The sequence below is a fragment of the Portunus trituberculatus genome, chromosome 35, assembly GCF_017591435.1.
Source record: "Portunus trituberculatus isolate SZX2019 chromosome 35, ASM1759143v1, whole genome shotgun sequence".
NCBI classification, from domain to species: domain Eukaryota; kingdom Metazoa; phylum Arthropoda; class Malacostraca; order Decapoda; family Portunidae; genus Portunus; species Portunus trituberculatus.
In genome coordinates, this window is record NC_059289.1 from 5086823 (window position 1) to 5100103 (window position 13281).

Below are 13281 nucleotides of genomic sequence, written 5' to 3' on the forward strand. Positions count from 1 at the left end.
AACGAAAGGGTTGCCTCGAGAGTGAGTGTGAAGAATGTGACCATAAGACAAAAGAACGACACCGAAGATTCCCACTAAGTAAAAATGCGAGGGGCGACCGACATCTATGGGAGGGAGGGGAACGTAGAGAAAATATACACAGTAACACACACACACACACACACACACACACACACACACACACACACACACACACACACACACACACGACAGTCTTTTAGTTTAGTGAAAAGGAAAGGGAGCGAGAAAGAGTGAGCAAAGTGAGAGCAAGAGCGAGAGAGAAGGAAAGAGAGAGAAAAAGAGAGTATTAATAAAAGATACATGAGAAGAAGGAAGTCTGGAAGCTTTTAAAATTAATAATGCGTCGAAATATGAAATAGTTACTGTGGAAAATACGTCTATAAGTAAAAATATGTATCGTAAGGTACGTAATATTACACGTGGGAAGCAAGAGACTGCGGAGTAATATAAGAGCTTACAAGAAATGAGTGGAAGAGCCGAAGCGATGCAGTGAAAGAGGAACGTTGGGAAAAGAAAGGGTAAAATTTGATAATAATTACAAGTTTCCCTCCTTCACTTTTTTTTTTTTCAACAAACTCATAATTTCATCATTTTTTTCCCTTTCCCGCATCCTTTGCTACCCTTGTATTTCCCTCTCCTCTCTTTCCTTCCTCCCGCCTGCCAATTCTTCTTCTTACGTCAAAAATATGCCTTCCCTCCCATTCCATCTCCCTCTCCTGCCCATTCCTGTCTCTCCCTGCGGGCAACATTTCATCTCCTCCACTCCCTCCATTCTTCCCTTCTGCCTCTAGCCATCATCACCGCCTCCCCCCTCACTACTAAACTCCAAATACCATTACGACGAACCGGCTTCCCTTTAAAAGTCTTTGCAATATAACTTTTTTCTCAGCTATACCATCCCTATACCACTGACCCTCCGCCCCTCCTCCCCCCTTACTCTTGTCATCCTCGCACCCCCTCAAAAGCACTTACACACGTCACCTCTTCCTTCCTTCCCTCCCTCCTTCCTTCCTTTCATCATCTTTTCCTTCCCCAAACTTCATATTCCGATACATCTTCCCTTTCCTTGCCTCTCCGCAACACCATTTCCCTTACCAACGCTCCCCTCTTTGTCCCTCCTTCCTGTCTTTCTCTCTCTCTCTCTCTCTCTCTCTCTCTCTCTCTCCTGATTACCCTCCCCCCCGACACCACTTAGGCTTTCCTCTCTTCCCATCTCACCCCTCTTCCTCGCATCCCTTCCTCCGACAACTCTTACCTCTCGTTTCAACACCCCCATCTCCCTCTTCCTTCACTTCATACCTAACATAACCTCCCAGCCAGCCCTCCTTCCTCTCTCTCCTCCTTCCCTGCATCCCTCACACACCTTGTCTCGCCTTTCCCCTCCTTGCTTCACGTCTGGGCCGCATCTGGTACGCCGCCAAGGGTAAAAAAGAGCCTATTGAGGAAGTGACAATATAGTAACTTCACTTTGACACTGCAGAGGAGATGATAAAAAAAGAGGGAGGTTCTTGTTACGGCGCCACATCGACCTTGGTTAACTCACCCAGGCGTCGCGAGGTTATGTTAGAGGCGAGGAAGGAAAGGTGGTGTTATAGTGGCACAAAGGAAAGGACGTAAGGCAAAGTTGATGCATTCTTTATCTTATTTCACGTGATCATTTTTTTTTATGTCATAGTAAGATAGATGAGTAGATGGATAGATGGATAGATACATACATACATACATACATACATACATACATACATACATACATACATACATAGATAGATAGATAGATAGATAGATAGATAGATAGATAGATAGAGAGAGAGAGAGAGAGAGAGAGAGAGAGAGAGAGAGAGAGAGAGAGAGAGAGAGAGAGAGAGAGAGAGAGAGAGAGAGAGAGAGAGAGAGAGAGAGAGAGAGATTTAAACATAATTATCAACGCCCTTTTCCTATAAAGAGAAAAGAATTTTTAGCATGCATACAATCAGTCTTTTTAAGTCATTTCTTTTTACTTTCTAGCCTGAATTTCAAAGCAATATATACTCAATGTTGAATATGATTATCCCGAGCAAAAGAATATCTAAATGTATGTACAATGTGTTTATTATTTGATCACGATTTCGGGATTAGAATATAGTGATAAACGAACAACGATTCTTTCCGAGCAATGAGAGGAGCAGTAATGACACCTTACTAATCACATCACTTGCCTTTGAAAATAAAAAAACTGTCTTTATGAGGACCAAGACCCGCATGCAGGAACACTTCACTCCCTCACCGTGACTGTTTTCAAAGACCACGGAGATGATTAGCAGGGTTTTCATTTGTGTTTTTCTCGTTGATAATATAGAATTTTTGTTAATCTGTCACTTAAACCGTACAAACACCTTTAAAAACCATCGTGACATCAACTAGAGCCTCTTGAAATTATGGAGATACGGCCTATAAGTGTTTTAAAATACAGGCCCAGAAATCCTTCACAATACAGAGACCGCGTTATGTATTTCCCTGAGGCAGAGGCAACGCTGGACTGGAGCGTTACGAGAAATGCTGATCCCGTGCTACGCTAGTCAATTTCAATATCATATTCTGATATATGAGAGATGACATCCATAGCAGCCAGTCCCGCTCACTCTGCACGGCGAGAGAAGCACAGGAGGAGAGGAAATGGAAGGGAAGAAGTAGTAGATGGTGGTAGTGGTGGTAAAGGAGGAGGAAAAGGAGGAGGAGGGGGAGAGTGAAGAGGAGAAGTTAGAGGAAATGAAAGGAGGATAAGGAGGAACGTGAAGATGAGAATGTTAGAGGAAAGGAAGGAGAGGAGGAACAGGAAGAGATGTAAAAGGAGGATGACGAAGACGATGACATCCATAACCCAGACGATGGAGAAGGAAAGTACTGGTTCATAAAAAATAAAAAAAAACCGCAGAAAGGCAGACAAGGACACCATTGACGCGACACACGAAAAAATAAATCAATAGATATACAAAAACACACAAAAACTGAAGAAAAACAAACGAAACACAATACAGTTCCCTAGAATCTTAAAACTTCGCTCACCTCCACCACCATCACCACCACAATCACAAGCACCACCATCACCATCACTAGCATCACCATCACAAACACTTACACGTCCTTGAGACACACGAGGAGGGAAACTAGTGGCGAGAAGGAGAAGGGGAGGGAAGGGAAGGAGAGGAAGAGGAAGGGGAGGGGATGGGGAGGCAGGATGGAGGGATTGGGAGTAAGCGTGTGTTGGATTTACTTCAAGAGGCCCTCCTTCCTTAGCCCCCCTCCCCCCACTCCAGTATTTCCGCAAGTTGAAGGCACAGGGAGAACGAGGAGGAGGAGGAGGAGGAGGAGTAGGAGGACAGAGGGGTGGGTAAGACTAGGAGAAGAGATGCGAGGAGAAGAAAGAAGGAGGGAAGGAAGTTGAAAATAGAGATTATAGAAGGATTATAAGAAAAAGACGAGATTGAAGAGAGGAGAGCTGCAGGCGAGGGAGAGAATGTCAATGCAGAATCATATGAAGGAGAGAGAAAGAAAGGAAGAAACACCAAGAGGAGGAAATGAGAGAGAGAGAGAGAGAGAGAGAGAGAGAGAGAGAGAGAGAGAGAGAGAGAGAGAGAGAGAGAGAGAGAGAGAGAGAGAGAGAGAGAGAGAGAGAGAGAGAGAGAGAGAGAGAGAGAGAGAGAGAGAGAGAGAGAGAGAGAGAGAGAGAGAGTTCTAACAGTCTGAGAAGGAAAGATGGTTAGATGTTAGCATGTTTGCATAAGAAGTGATGGAAATACTGATGTCGTGATGATAGTAGTAGTAGTAGTAGTAGTAGTAGTAGTAGTAGTAGTAGTAGTAGTGGTGGTAGTAGTAGTAGTAGTAGTAGTAGTAGTAGTAGTAGTAGTAGGAACAGTAAAAGTAGGAGGAGGAGGAGGAGGAGGAGGAGGAGGAGGAGGAGGAGGAGGAGGAGGAGGAGGAAGAGGAGGAAGAGGAGGAAGAGAAGGAAGAAGAGGAAGAGGAGGACGAGGAGAAGGAGGAGAAAGTAATTAACTATGACGATCACATGAATCAAAAAAAGAAAAAAAGAAAAGGAGAAAAAACAAAAAACAAAAAAATAAGAGGATGAAAGCAAGACCGAACAAAAACCAACTAAAGTAAAATAACGTGACACAAAACTTCCACAATAACAAAGTGTTTGTTTTTTTTCCCGTTATACTATTTTCATTCTGTGATATCTCTTGTTTTTAGCTTCACCGTTGAACGTTCAGTGAGCAATCCACGTATTTTCCCCACCACTGGTTAACAGATATTCACGATAAATTAATTCAGGTTGGTTAATGAAAATAACGGATGAGAAAAATAAAAAAATGAGAAATAGAATCAGTCTTGAAAAAAAAGTTAGAGTAAAGTTAAAGATAGATGGAAGACAAAATTAGAGAGAGAGAGAGAGAGAGAGAGAGAGAGAGAGAGAGAGAGAGAGAGAGAGAGAGAGAGAGAGAGAGAGAGAGAGAGAGAGAGAGAGAGAGAGAGAGAGAGAGAGAGAGAGAGAGAGAGAGAGAGAGAGAGAGAGAGAGAGAGAGAGAATGTGACAATAATTTCATCCGATGTAATGTGCTTGGCGACTAGCGCATAAAAGGTACAGTGGTATGATTAGTTTTACCTGCAGTGTGTGTGTGTGTGTGTGTGTGTGTGTGTGTGTGTGTGTGTGTGTGTGTGTGTGTGTGTGTGTGTGTGTGTGTGTGTGTGTGATGGCAGCTGGACAATGGAGACAGAGCAAAAAATTGTCATTGCTAAAAAGTCCATGCAAAATGTTGATAAATTTTGTTAACCGGATGACATGACCTGTGGAATGGAAGCTCTCCAGCGGGAATTAGAACAGGATACAAGTTCAAAGAGTCGATATCCCGTTAAAAGCGAGAGGGTTCACCGCGTATGGGGAGCAATAGACTGTGCAGCTCTGTGTTCCAAATGTTTTTGAGAGTTGACTTTGGTATTCAGGAGGCGATTAATGTATGGTGAAATTAACTTGGAATTGAAAGAAAAAGACTTGTAACGAAATACATCAATACTAAGTCACAAACACAGACTTAATGAACACAGGTGATTGGTTCCGTGTGGTCATTATGAGAGAGAATGGCTTCTCAATATTCTAACATGAAAAAATGTTTCATATCGGTAGCAGCAACAACATAATCGAACAAAGCAACCACACAAAAATTATTAGCGACACGAGCGACAGTAGCAGGAAAAGTAACGGCAACAACAACAGCAGCAACAACAACAACAACAGCAACAACAGCATTAGCAAAATCGGCAGCAAAAGTAGTAGAAAATATAATGAAGAATTGCAGTAATAATAACATATACATCAAGAGAAGCAACCAAAATAAAAATACGTCCACATTATTAACAACAACATAAACAACAACAAGGCCAGCGACAATGCAGCCAACATGACAGTTTCATTGCTAAAATTAGTGCTGGTCATCCTTCATTGTCGTTGGCGCGCGCGCACACACACACACACACACACACACACACACACACACACACACACACACACACACACACACACACACACAGACCCTTCCGCCCCGCCTCCGCCTTCCACTGGCCGCCTTGCAAGTCTTAATACTCAAGTGGGGCGTGCTCCCGTGATCCCCTACCTGGCCACTACCACCGCCCGTGTCCCCCTGGCCCTGGCGTGGCACTAAGTCCCTCTAAGTTGGCTAATCCTGGGGAAAGTTCGCCTGTGCGGTCTGAGGTGGGTAGTCAGTGCCAGGCCGCGCCGCCCCGCCACTGAAACAAACTCTTCTGACCGCCGGCGGGAGGACTCCGTACATGGCTGGTAACTTTACTCCTTCCCGCCCATTATATAAGCGGGACGGCGGGTATTACCATTATTAAAATTACATTACTCGCCTGCTTATGCATAGGTTATGTTGTGGTGAATTCTTTAGTGTCCCAGTCTGTGTGTGTGTGTGTGTGTGTGTGTGTGTGTGTGTGTGTGTGGGAGGAAGACACTAATGGAATGAAAATACTGCGAGTGTTTGTGATTGAAATGGGAGGGAAAACATATCACCAGTAATAGAGAGCAAGAGAGGGAAAGAGAGGGAAAAAATGAAGTGTGTGAATACGCTGCATGTTATGTAGAGCAGGTGTTGTATAAAGGTGATCACGTGAAGCAGTCATTACTACACTTCCCGCTGCCACACCTGTCCACCAGCATCATTATCATAACAACTCTACTCCGAGTCAATAAACATCACCATCACTCGCCCGCCCACTAACCCTACATTTCCAGGCCTGCTTCTGTCACTACACCTCCCCTCCCTCTCCCTCACTTTCCTTCATTAGTTATTACCCTCTTATTTCACACCATTACTCCATTTCTCTCCTTACTTCTTTCATCTTCTAATTTCTTGCTACTTGTCTCCATCTCTTCAGTTTCTTCCTTACATCCTTTTCATTTCCACTCTCTCTTTACATCTCTGAAAGTTTCTAATATCTCTACTTTTCTCGTTGTTTTCTTTTACTTATCTTTACAACTCCTTTTCGCACCAGTCTCCTTAATTCTCCTCGTCTACTCTCTTGCTCTCTCATGTTCTTCCGTGTCCAACTCCCAAGCTCACCAACTCATCACTCATTCCTGCTCACTTCATCTTTCCCACTGACCTTCACTCCTTCCACTTCATCTCGTCCTCTTTCATCACAATTCGCTCTACTGTCCCTCGTCCCTCACTACGCGTCACCAACAGGTAGAATCAACAGGTAAATTCACATCTACCCTCATTTACAAGTACTCCTCTTCACACAAAGGTAATGAGCCCCGAGACTCTTCCGTTTATACAGGTAACTAACTGCCTACAGCGAATAATTTACCCGGATCTAGTACATCACAGGAAGCGGGTGAACAAACGGACAGACCTGCACACACATACGCGCACGTACAGGTGTATAAATATAATAAACCCGGTATAATGAGGTAAATTACTGAGGAACTTAAATGAAAGCTGAGTCCCCATTGTCACGCGGCTGTATTATACGATTAAAAAAAGAGAGAGAGAGAGAGAGAGGGAGAGGAAATTCACTGTATCCCTTTGAAACTAACTTATTATTCATCTCGTTAATTTGTGCATTATTCAGGAGAAAGTCTGGCATTTTACGAACGGGGCTTTAAATGTGGAGGTAAACTAAATGCCTGTGTACGTATGTGTGTGTGTGTGTGTGTGTGTGTGTGTGTGTGTGTGTGTGTGTGTGTGTGTGTGTGTGTGTGTGTGTATTAAATGCATGCACGTATTTTGTAAGTATGCATGAACTTAAGAGCAGAGAGAGAGAGAGAGAGAGAGAGAGAGAGAGAGAGAGAGAGAGAGAGAGAGAGAGAGAGAGAGAGAGAGAGAGAGAGAGAGAGAGAGAGAGAGAGAGAGAGAGAGTGTGTGTGTGTGTGTGTGTGTGTGTGTGTGTGTGTGTGTGTGTGTGTGTGTGTGTGTGTGTGTGTGTGTGTGTGTGTGTGTGTGTGTGTGTGTGTGTGTGTGTGTGTGTGTGTGTGTGTGCGTGTGTGTATGTGGTGAACGTGTGTGGCAGCCTCTCAGTCGTATCATAATTTCCTGCACCAAATGGAACATGAAAGAGGAACTTGTATTGAATTAAGGAGTAAAGACATCAAAGCAGCCACATATTGCTGCCTCTATCCTCCACACCCAACTTTTGTCCGGCAGCCTTCTGGGGGAGAACAGAAGGGAAAGAAGGGAATGGAGAGGGAAGGAGGGAGAAAGAGAGAGGGGCACTGGATAGCAGGAGGAAGAGAAAAAGGAGGAGGAGGAGAGAGTGTAAAAGACGAGAAGAAAAGGCAAGGTGTTTGTCTGTGTGTGTGCGTGTAAAGGGGAGGAAGATGAAGGAGAGGAACAGGTGGAAAGAAGGCGTGAGGTAAAAAAGAAGTAAAATAATGAAAAGATGTGAGTGAATAGAGACGGAAAATATGAGGAAAAGAGGGTGTTTATGGATGAAAGGAAAACGCAAAGGGAATGAGGAATGGGCAAGAGAAAAATAGATGAAAATGGAGGAATAGTAGAATAAAAATGATAAACAGATAGTAATTAGAGGAAAGAAAAGGCAGTGGAGAAAAAGAAAAAAAAAAAAAAGGAGAAAGAACGAAGAAAACATATAAATATGGAGAAGAAAAAGATAAAAAAAGACAAAGGCAAGAAAAAACGAAACAAAAGATAAAATGAGGAGGAATGAGGCTAATGAAGAAACAAGCCACAGGAAAGAGAGAGAGAGAGAGAGAGAGAGAGAGAGAGAGAGAGAGAGAGAGAGAGAGAGAGAGAGAGAGAATAAGAACAGAACTAAAACAATCAAACCAAAGAAGACGACTAAACAGATGAAGGAAGCAGAAACATAAATGAGTGAAAGGCGTGGTGGCAAAGAGAAAAAGGTCATTATTTATCCTTGCATGCACAAAAAAAAAGGAAAAAAAGAGAAAAAAATGTTCCTATATCTGACAACAATGAGAGTATGGCAATAGTTGTGTTGACGTCCTGGTGTTGAGAATAAAGACTGATTTCGAGAGACATAGTTGTATCATGTGTGTTCCCAGTTATTCTCTTACCTACAATGTAAAAGTAGTCTAAAAATAGGTGTCACTGTACATTTGGTCAAGAAGGCAGAGAGAGAGAGAGAGAGAGAGAGAGAGAGAGAGAGAGAGAGAGAGAGAGAGCACACACACACACACACACACACACACACACACACACACACACACACACACACACACACACACACACACTTACCTCACAAGGAAAACAAAACCAACAACTGAAAAAATAAACGCAAAGAGAAAAAGAGAGAGAAAAAGAGAAGACGACGAAGAATGATGCGGTTGAAAATAAGAGGAAATAAGTAAATGATAGAGAAGAAAATAAAAAAAAGAGACGAATAAACTCTGAACTCAAATCGGTCCCAAATCCAATTCCGAGTTTGGGCCCCAGCAATTTGCATCTCGTGTTTCGTGATATAATTTGTCCCATTAGTCGCCGGGGTCCATTTGGAAATTATGGCAACAACACAACCCTAAAGAAAAAGAGAGAGAGAGAGAGAGAGAGAGTGAGAGGGAAAGACAGAAGACAGCATAGGGAAGGGGAGGAGGTGGAAAGAGGATGGAGAGGTGAGGAAATGTTTATATATGTGCAGATGGGAATTATTTTCTATTAATTCCTCCTTTTCGTCCTCTTCTTCCTCTTCTTTCATTTTATCGTTTTTTTTTTCTTGTCTCTTTTTTTTCTCACTTTGTTTTTTGGTTGTTGTTGTTTTTGCTCTTGTTTTTGGTATTCTTCATCATCTTTTTCCTCCTCCTTTGTCTAATTTCGTGTTGTTTTTCTCTTTCTTGTTATTCTTTATTCTTTTCTCTCATTTTTTCTCTTCTCTCTCCTCCTCCTCCTCCTCCTCCTCCTCCTCCTCCTCCTCCTCCTCCTTGTTCATTTCATTTCCTTGTATTGCATCTAATGTTTATTCCCTGTCATTCTTCCTTCTCCTTGTCCCGCTGCTTCTGTTTTCATTCCTTCCCTTCTCTCCGGCGCATCGTCATATTCATGCTCATCTGTCTCTCTGTTTGTATTCTGTTGTTGTTCAATGAGTGTTTCGAGACATGGAGATGAAACTTTGAAACACGAGTGACCAACGCCAGAGTTTTCAAAGACAGGTGGTGCATAGACACACACACACACACACACACACACACACACACACACACTTTATTTTTGTTATGTTTGTTTTTATTATGAAAGAAGCTTAGGTGGAATCTCTCTCTCTCTCTCTCTCTCTCTCTCTCTCTCTCTCTCTCTCTCTCTCTCTCTCTCTCTCTCTCTCTCTCTCTCTCTCTCTCATCTGAATGAAACACAAACAAGAGGTACAGGTATGATCTCTGCACTGTTTCTGGTGAAGGAGGCGGGAGAGCGTGGAGTGCTGGAGTGAGCTGCCCTGCCTGTAAACCCTGCGCCCCACTAGACTCACTGTATCACTCGCTCATCAATACAATGACTGAAGGATGATTGGATGCTGGTCTTCGTGGCTGTTTCCGTGAATCAGATGCCTTCCTTTGTACACGCCAGAAGGTCAAGTAGGATGGATGGTAATTCGGCCACGGCAAGGGAGGGATTTCACTGCTGCGTTCAGGCGATGTACAAAGCGAAGGTTCCTGTGATATCTATAGGAGGAAATGCGATGTAAATTTCCAGAGTTTCAAGATTTTGCTTGCTTCATTACTGACAGATTTGCAGGATTATTCGAAGGGAAAAAATACAACAGTTGGTATTCTTAAAGTCTGTGTCTTAGTGGGATCATTTCAAAAGGCCACAGGAATGATTAGTCTGGTTTTGAAGGGTGATTTGTTTTAATGATGGCGGAGAACAGTTCCTATCATCTCTAGAATCTTGAAAAAGCTCCTAAATCCTAATGATTTAAAGTGGATCGTGGAAAGTGTTTGAAATAAGAGAAGCAATGAAGCTTTTGGGAATAATATGCTGATATGTGTTTATAACTTCCGCACCAAGAGAGAGAGAGAGAGAGAGAGAGAGAGAGAGAGAGAGAGAGAGAGAGAGAGAGAGAGAGAGAGAGAGAGAGAGCATGTAAAACGAGAAGGAGGAGGAGGAGGAGAAAGGAGAGTTGATAAGGAATGCGAAAGAAGATAATTTCACGTGTTCCTTAACGATGTCAATTCAGCTAAGCGGGGAGTGTTGGTACGAGGGAGGGGAGATGGAAGAGGGAAGGAGCGAGTCGGTCTGAGAAAACTCGTGTCAGAAAAGTTTTGATAAATAGTTCAAGTAGGTAATTAAAATGTCAGAATCAGGTTAATTGAAAAAGATGGCATAAAAAGTAAATCACTTTTGTTCTGGTCACTAGTGGGCCTGTGGGGATTATAGGGGGAGGGTGAGGGAGAGTGTTCGCTGCAACAATGGTACAACAAAATGGCACCAATGAATGAAGAGAATACATGTTTTTCATCTTAGGCATTTTAGTAGCAAGAGCCTGATTATTGCTGAAAGTATAACACTGGTGAAAGCAAAGCCAAATTATTGGAAAGAAAGACACATACTGAAAAATATGGGGCGCACAAAGAGCCAACCTTTCACTTACAGACAAAAATATGATGTGCACAAAATATGTCCAAAGCAGTCTTTGTCTGGATGCATTTTTCACTCGCCGTGTTTCTTTCTTACGATACATAATCATATTTTTTGTTTACCTTTTTTCCGCCTGACTTTCAATCACAAGAGTTTTATTCGTAACCTTTCTGAAATATTTGTTGTCGAGTCATGAAGAATTCCTGTGACCTCTGCGCATCCCGCCACGCTTGCCTTTGTAAACAACAACCTAACTAATCTATATCTATCTATCTGTCAGTCTATTTATCTATCTATCTATTTATCTAATGGTAAAATTGCGGTCGGTAGTGAAACTTTAAACTGACTAATTGTTAACTATACAAGATATCAAATAATATTGAATCTTGCCGTTACACTCACGGCCTCTAAATATTACGGCAATCGATGAAGCACGAGCACAGAATTCCATTTAATTGAGTGTGATCGGGTCTTGTCGGTGCAATCCGAGTAAGCGGGACGTCTCCAGGTGGGTGGGCGAAGTTTTCCATGCGCTGGAGCTCAGCGGCGCTGATCCCGCCACTGACTCAGGAAATCCACTGGGTTATGATTTTACTTAATGGAGTCAAACATCTGATCGCAATGCTCAGTTTTCTCTTAGTTAAGTGGTTTCTTGTTTTGATGAATATGTAAGAACATGAAACTGAACCTTCATTATAGTGTGTGTGTGTGTGTGTGTGTGTGTGTGTGTGTGTGTGTGTGTGTGTGTGTGTGTGTGTGTGTGTGTGTGATCGAGCGCGCTCACTCCAGCAAGCGTGTGTGTGTGTGTGTGTGTGTGTGTGTGTGTGTGTGTGTGTGTGTGTGTGTGTGTGTGTGTGTGTGCGGTCGCGTTCACTCCAGCAAGCAAGCGCTCCCACTCTTGCAACATTCCAGCCTCTCATAGCCAAAGATAAATAAATAATTCAGAGTGGACAGATGTTGGATTTACGTTGGTCTTCGCACGACTGATTATGGCGCGCGGGTCTCCTTAATTACTTGTGGCTATTAATTACGGACTTTTGAATCACTCTAAAAGTAATTATTAACAGCTAGGGCCATTAACCGGCTGGTGGTGGTGGTGGTGGTGGTGGTGGTGGTGGCGGTGAGTAGTGGCGGCTGCGGGACAGACGGACTCCTTTCTGTTTGTTCAGGTCGTGTGCTGAATGGCGGGTTTTGGCGGAGAAAAATTACCGCTTAGTATTCTGCACTAACGCGAAACTTTATCTTTGCAAATACAAACTCGCAGCTATGTGTGTGTGTGTGTGTGTGTGTGTGTGTGTGTGTGTGAGAGAGAGAGAGAGAGAGAGAGAGAGAGAGAGAGAGAGAGAGAGAGAGAGAGAGAGAGAGAGAGAGAGAGAGAGCTCGTGTGTATGTGCGTTGGGGGCCCCGGGCTGGAAAATGATCACAAAACAATGCACCAAGCGAGGGTACAAAGCATAGCCGAGGGAAAGGTGCGCTGTGATCTCTGGCTATGATGGGAATATCTGTTCATCGTCACTCTCTACAGCGCCCTGTACACACTAGGAACAGCTGTGTTTTACGGCTCGCACTTGCCTCACTCCATCATGAAGAGCAGGCAACGGTGTGCGGGTTGGCGTGACGCATAACGGGTATCTTACTGGCAAAAAGAAGAGGGTCGCGTATCTCCCAACAAAAGAGTGAGGAGGGTGAGTGGTGACCGGTAATCAGTGTGTCGTTCTTACTATTAATCCCCTTCGTCATTGTGTGATGGAAGAATAGGTCAGCGGTGGTGATCAAGGTGTCGTCATCATCATCGTTAGCTTTTGACTTTCAAGTAATAATTCTGCGCACCTATTTGCAGATAATTGATACTCATTAGTCTCAAGGGAGGACCATAAATCCGCTTTGTTAACCTGGACTATTTACATCTCGACACGATAAAGCTGCGCTGCCTCTCCGCCTAACGAGTCCTCTTGCTTTTAATTGTTTATTTATTTTTCATTTATTTATGAAAACACAGCGAGACCGTTAAACGTAAAGACATGCAGCCCAGACAACTTACCCTTGGCATGATGACACCTCTTGATTTGCTAGTCATTACCTTTTACCATTGGTGAGGAAGTGACTCCTCGCCACGCCAGATTAGTTGAAGGGAAATCTACACATGCAGGTAATAATCTCACTA